This window comes from Chionomys nivalis, chromosome 15, assembly GCF_950005125.1.
Source record: "Chionomys nivalis chromosome 15, mChiNiv1.1, whole genome shotgun sequence".
Lineage (NCBI taxonomy): Eukaryota > Metazoa > Chordata > Mammalia > Rodentia > Cricetidae > Chionomys > Chionomys nivalis.
This window is the reverse complement of record NC_080100.1, coordinates 30,176,919-30,184,381: the sequence shown is the minus strand read 5'-3', so window position 1 is coordinate 30,184,381 and position 7,463 is coordinate 30,176,919.

Here is a 7,463-nt window from a genome sequence, read left to right as displayed (position 1 = left end):
CCAGTAAAGACAAGTCTGAGGGGGAGAGAAAAGGTCTTCAAAGTATGGCCACTCCCTAATGGAACTTGAAGAGAAGCTGATCTACTCTGTGGTTGGGTCAGGGGGACATATAGTGGAGCATGTGGGTCTTCGTTGGCTCAACTAGTGAAATGCTCAGAGGGTTAACCAATTTCAACAGAAATTAGCCAGGCTTCATCCTGTTTCTACCCTATAAAAAGCCCTTAGATAAACAGCTTGGGTCCCCCCACACCCCTCGGAACCCCTTCCAGATCATCGCTAGCTTTCAGAGTTCTCCAGCAGATCAAGCTTCCTCCTTCATGGCTTCCTCACACCATTCAAACTCATCCTTCCCGTTGCCCTTGAGTTTCAGTCTTCAAATTCCCAGGACAAAGACCCAGAGTCGAGCCACAGACTCAGTTGAAGTTCTGTGTGACCCTGATTGTGCCAAGTCCTAATGCCTGAGTTACCTGCACCTGAGATGAGACACCTTCTGTCCCAAAGACAACAGACACACACACACACACACACACACACACACCTCGTTTCAGTAGAAAGGCAGGGAAATGAAAAGATCTGGCTTAAAGACAATGTCTTTGAGCAGGAATGATTCGCTCTGAAAAGCAATCACGGTTCTTTCCAGGTTGCTCAGGAGGAAACTATGGAACGGGGGCAGCAGCAGCGGAAACGCAGTCTCTTTGGATGAGTAAGACACAGGAGAGTTCTTTGCAGAGTGACTTTGTTGTGAAAGTTTCATATGTAGGAGGGCGTAAGGGCCTCCGTGGGCAGAGTGGCCCAAGCTCCTGCTTCCTCTTTTCCAAGTTCCAGATCCTTAACAGCAGCTTCAGCGCTAGCGCAGCCCTACGCCTGACTCTCTTGGTGTCTTTAGCCTTTCCATTGTGTTGAGAACACTTCATATTTAAAACTACCGCTCCGTTTTGTTTCTTGAGACTGGCCTTAGACTCACAATTTATAGTTAGCCCAAGATGACCTTGAATTCCTCATCCTCCTGCCCTCATCTTCTATTTGATGGAATCCCAAGAGTGCCCTATCACGCCTGGTGTGTCGAAACGTCTAGTCTATGAAGGGAGTTAGTAATGAAATGAGGATTTAGAGCTAATATTGCCACCACTGTTGCAGATAAAAAAAAAAAGTCAGTTTCAGAGCAACCCATTAAAGGTTTTAATGCTATTATTGATAGCTTTTCTTTCCCATCTTCTATTTTTCATGAGAAGGGAGCTGAGACAAGATCTCGCTTTGTAGCCCTGGGTGACCCAGAACTCACTCTGTTAGATAGACTGGCCTTGAAGTCATAGCAGTTAGGCCTGGAGAGATGACTCAGTGGCTAGGAGTTCATACTGCTCTTACACAGGACCAGAGTTTGGTTTCCAGGATCCCCACATTGAAGGCTCGCAGTTGCCTCTATCTCCAGCCCTAAGGGATCTGGTGTCCTTTTCTGTACTTCACATATATACACAATTAGAAATAAAAGTATCTTTAAAAAAATAAAATGAAAGAAAAATTTATGGCAATCCCCCAGCTTTTGCCTCCTCAGGGCTGGGGATTATAGTCGCGAGCCATCATACCTATTTTTTCCCGTTCATCTTATGAAAGTAAGTAAGTCATGGGAAAAAAAGTCATAGGGGAAATATCTGTGAATAAAATGTAATTACATAGTATCAATAGACCATAATTACTTCAAACATTCATAAAATAAACTATGCTCCATCATAAAAAATTGAATCAGGTAGATTACATTATTCTTCAAAATTCTTCCTGACTATCAATCTTCATGAGAGGAATATGCTGTTCATTTTTTGCTGCATATGGGATTTCCTTTAGCCTTGCACCCAGTGGAGTAGACATTACTGACTTCTGACTTTGGGTGTACCTCATGACTCATGTCAAACAATAGGTCCTATGCAGGTATGTAAGAAGTAGAAGTTTGACCAGGCAGTGGTGGAGCACACCTTTAATCCCAGCACTCGGGGGGCAGAGGCAGGCAGATCTCTGTGAGTTCAAGGTCAGTCTGGTGTACAAGAGCTAGTTCCAGGAGAGGCCCCAAAGCTACAGAAAAAAAAACCATGTCTCAAAAATTTTTTTAAAAATTTTAGAAGAAGAAGAAGAAGAAGAAGAAGAAGAAGAAGAAGAAGAAGAAGAAGAAGAAGAAGAAGAAGAAGAAGAAGTTTGAAGTGTGCATTTTGTGGCCTAACTTGGTGCCTTCTACTTCTGCCAACACAAGGAGAAAAATAAGATTTAAATGGTTTAATTGGATCCCAGAAGAAAGATGGATGCACAGGGCAAACTGGATCCAAGTTACAATTAGAACCAAGTCCAGCCTAGACCCCCTCAGATCATGTGCTCGCACAGGAGAGAAGACTGTGTGAAGCCACTGAATTCAGGAGAACTTGTCATTCTGTGTTACCGTAGTAACAAGTAACTTTACTGACACAAACAGTAAAGACAAAGGAAATCAATCAAATGCTGCCGGAAGTCGGCAAGACCACTACCGCTCCAAACCAGGTAAGTTTGCAAAATGACATGTCTTCATGCTTCTTCCCATTTTGTCATGTTTGGTTTAGTCTATAATTATAAGCTGAAGAGAAGCTATAAAAGCAAATCTTTATAAAGTCAGATTCTTAACATCTGAAGAGTTGTATGTCATAGTGTGGCAATCATATCAAAACACTGAGTTCTAATCTCTGGGTGTGGATGCCTATACTTTTTGTTTCTTCATTTGTAATTTTTCAGTAATGACATAAATTATTGGCATATTTCTTTTTTCTTTCTTTCTTTTCTTTTCTTTTTTTTTGTTGTTGTTTTTGGGTTTTTTTTTTTTTTTTCGAGAAAGGGTATCTCTGTGTAGCCTTGATTGTCCTGGAACTCACTCTGTAGACCAGGCTGGTTTTGAACTCATAGAGATCTGCCTGCCTCTGCCTCCTGAGTGCTGGGATTAAAGGCATGCACCATTATCGCCTGGCAGCCAATTTCTTAAAATAATACATACATCAGGTTTTATTGACCAGATCTGTTTTTTTTTCTTCTGGAGGTTTGAGGACTGAACACACAGCCTCCTGTATGCTAGACAAATGCTACACCACTGAACCTCAGCCCAACCTCAGCTGGCAGAATTTGAAAACATTTTAGCATACTTTAAAGGAAGCCAGACTCCCAATTTCCTAACAATAGATTTTTTTTTTTTCGAGACAGGGTTTCTCTGTGGCTTTGGAACCTGTCCTGGAACTAGCCCTGTAGACCAGGCTGGTCTCGAACTCACAGAGATCCGCCTGCCTCTGCCTCCCGAGTGCTGGGATTGAAGGCGTGCGCCACCATCGCCCGGCTAACAATAGATTTTTTAAAATGATTACTTCTTTCTCCTAATGAGAATTTTATACTACAACAAAGATGAAGAATTGACATTGTTACACTTCACTAATTTCAATATTTATTTTATAGTTACTGTATTTTCTCCAACTCAAAAAAAAAATCTGCCAGTTCCTGTTTCTTGATGCCCGTTTAGATGCTGTTAACTGGGTACCAGTAAAAGCCTCTGCAAAACCCCAGAGTCAGCTTTATGGCGAGCATGGATCAACAGCAGGGTGTTCTTCTTCCTTATGAACTACTTTGAAACTCTTTTATCCAGCTGCATTTTAAGGAAATCGCTGTCTACTGGCAAGCCCAGACACACTTCAACCTCCTGCAAAGGGGTGATGAGAATGAGGACTGGGGAGGAAGTTGACCCTAAGGAGCTGTTGGGCAACACCCTCTGCAATGTGCACAGACTCAATTTCAACTCTCGAGGGCCCTCAAGACTACTGCCTGATGCAAGCCTTTTCTGCATCACGTTTTATTCCTGAAGAACCAGGAACTAAACAAACTTGTGTTCTCTTTTGTGGCCGAAGTGGGGACTACAGGGACTGCCTGCATTCAGAGTCTCCTGCCTCTTGCATGTCTCTTGCATGAAGGGATTATGGCTCTAGGAGTTGTTTTCTTTTTCTAGATTAAATCATTTTTATAATCTCACCCCCACACACCTCCACACATTCTCCTTCTGCTTTCTAACGTAAAGGATTTTAGATTTGTTTTTCTTTGTGTGTGTATGTTTTTGTTTAGAATGAGAAGCTAGGATCTGGGTGGAGCGGCCATACTTGTAATCTAAGCTCTTGGAAGGCCAAGACAGAAGGTGTAATGGTCTGTCCTGTCCCTTTGAGCGACAAGCCCCGCCCACTCCCTCCCTCATCCACTGAGGCAAGAGAATCTTCCTTCTGCTTCCAGTTTGATCTCCTTCCTTTTCTGTCTCTCTCCCAAAGAGGTAGCTGCTGTCACGGCTCCTCTCCAATCTCTCTCTCTCTCTCTCTCTCTCTCTCTCTCTCTCTCTCTCTCTCTCTCTCTGTGTGTGTCTGTGTGTGTCTGTCTGTGTGTGTCTGTCTGTGTGTGTCTGTCTCTCTTTCTCTGCCTCTCTGCTCTTCTCCCTTCTCCCCTTCCTTTCCCTTTCCCCTCCATAACCCACTAAATAAATACCCACTTACTCTCCATGGCATACCTATCTGGCTGTCTCTCCTCATGGGACTGGCTACCCGACCGAGGTCTCTCACCCGCCATGCAGCTCCCTGCTTGGGACTTGATGTCCCTTGTGGCCCATGGGCCACTCAGGGTTCCCTGCCTGGGAACTGGCTGCCTTCATGGTCCTCTGTGGTCTTATGGCATGCTGTCCATTGCTGCTACTAGGGAACTTGTGGATCCCTGCCTGGGATCTGCTGCCACTCATGGCCCACAGAAGGAGGAGAAGGAAGACTGGAAGGAGGAGGGTAATGGAACACTTTTTGCTCTGGAAAGAGCATCTGTAACAGGAAAAAGAAATGATTCCATCTAATCTAACTTGGTGAAACAATGAGTTTATTGGGGCCATTTACAGGAACGTGGATGACTTGATGGCAAATATATCACCAAAAAGCCTACCAGAGCATAAGTGATGATTCTGAAAAACCTACATCCCTGGAGCTCCCAATTCACAAGCAGCTTCACCCAAGTCTCCTTTCTTGCTTATAAACCTTGGGGAGAGTCATGAACCCTGGTGAGTTAATGGGCTTAAGGACCCTTATGAGCCCCTTTCCTCCCTCCAGAAAAAAGTTGCAGTTTGGAGAAAATAGCTGCTCACACCATCTGGATGCTGTAAATCTAGAATTTTATTTTCTAAACAAGTTAATAAGTAGGCTGTATGTAAAAAACCAGTAGACAGCAGCATGCTAAGTGGAGAAAAATTCCAGTCCCCAGTTAATCAAGAAAAAAGGAGAGTGCACACTTTCTCCTGCTCAATATAGTGTTGAAGTCTTAGCTAGAGCAATAAGATGAAAGAAAGAAAGAAAGAAAGAAAGAAAGAAAGAAAGAAAGAAAGAAAGAAAGAAAGGGGATGAATACAAACGAAGTAGTCAATGTATCATCTCTATCTGCAGATGAAATAATTCTTTGCAGAAGAGTCATTAAAGACTACATCAACAAATCTTAGAACTGATAAACCCCTTTAGCTCAACTAGCCTTCCTATTACTAATTCTAAACAGACTGAAAAGGAAATCAGGGAAGAATCTCATTCGCAACAGCCTTGATAAAAATTAAATAAATAGAAATGGCAAGAGAGCCAGGCAGTGGTGGTGCCCACCTTTAATCCCAGTGCTCGGGAGGCAGGCGAATCCCTGTGAGTACAAGGCCAGCCTGACCTACAAGAGCTAGTTCCAGGACAGGCCCTAAAGCTACAGAGAAACCCTGTCTTGGAAAACCACTAAATAAATAAATAGAGAGTAGAACTAACCAAGGAAATGAAAGATCTCTACAATGAAACTTTTAAGGCTCTGAAAAAAAAAAACAAATTTGGACAAATGCTAAACAATAGGAAGATATCCTGTGTTCATTATTATTGTGAAAATGACAGGGTTACCATAAAAAACACACAGATTCAATTCAATACTAATCAAAATTCTAATGATTTTTCTATCAAAAAAATTTTTTTTTTTTTTTTTTTTTGGTTTTTCTCTGTGGTTTTGGAGCCTGTCCTGGAACTAGCTCTTGTAGACCAGGCTGGTCTCGAACTCACAGAGATCCGCCTGCCTCTGCCTCCCAAGTGCTGGGATTAAAGGCGTGAGCCACCACCGCCCGGCCTCTATCAAAAATTTTTATGGCTACACAAAAGCTCAAGGATAGCCAAGTAGTCCTAGACAAAAAGAATACTGTGGAAAGTAGAACTATACCCCGATCTTCAACTATGCTATAGGGTCACAGTAATAAAAACTACCTGAGATCAGCACAGACATAAATACATAAGCCCATGAAACAGAACTGAGGACCTAACATATTTAGATTATTTTTAAAACAAAGATGCCAAAAATATACACTTAAAAAAAATAAAATAAGATAGCATGTTCAACAAATGGTGAGAGGAAAACTGAGTTTTACCAAGTAGAAAAATGTATCCCTCACCCTGCACAAACACAGCTCTAAATGGATCAAGAGTCTCAACAAAAGAACCACACTGTAGTACTGCCAGAAGAAAATGTAAGGAGTACACTTCAACTTATGGGCACTGTAGTGGCATTTTATTTGTATTTTTATAAAGTTTTCCTGAGAATCAGAAAAGTAAAAAAGCCATAATGGCCAGCCTTACAGACCAGGCAGCAATGACACACACCTTCAATCTCAGTAGCCACACTAGTTTGCCATAGAAACCAGGCGGTAGTAGTGCACACCCTTAGTTCCAGAACTAGAGAGGATTATAAAATGGGGGGGTGTCATCTTTCAGTCCCAGGCTCATTCTGAGATTTCTGGAGTCAGGATTGCCATTTTCAGACTGAGGTTGAGGTAAGAAACAGTGGCTGGCTGTTTTGATTTTTGAACCTTCAGGTTGAACCCCAATATCTCTCTGAGGCTTTTTTTTTTTTTTTTTTTTTTTTTTTTTTTTTTTTTGGTTTTTCGAGACAGGGTTTCTCTGTAGTTTTGGTGCCTGTCCCGGAACTAGCTCTTGTAGACCAGGCTGGTCTCAAACTCCCAGAGATCCGCCTGCCTCTGCCTCCCGAGTGCTGGGATTAAAGGCCTGCATTGCCATACTGTGCTATGCAACCCAACTTTAAAAAGAAGTTGAAGGACGATGGAAGATGCTTAATGAAAGAAAGGAAGGATCATGAGATTTAAAGAATGAAGGAGGGGAATCAGGTGAAAGAAAAGGGGAGATGAAGAGGAGGCGATAGTAGGTTAGTTGATCAAACTAAGGACCACTAACAAAATACCCTTATGGTAACACAATAGTCTGTAAGCTAATTTCAAAATACAGCTTCAACAAAACAACAACAAGAGTTTGAACAAATTATATATGTGGGTTATAAAATGAAAATTTCAGTGCAAGCCCCTACTTGTTAGGGATCCGCAAGACTCCCGAGGTCTTCAAGACAACACTGGCTGTCTCCATTGCCCATCTACA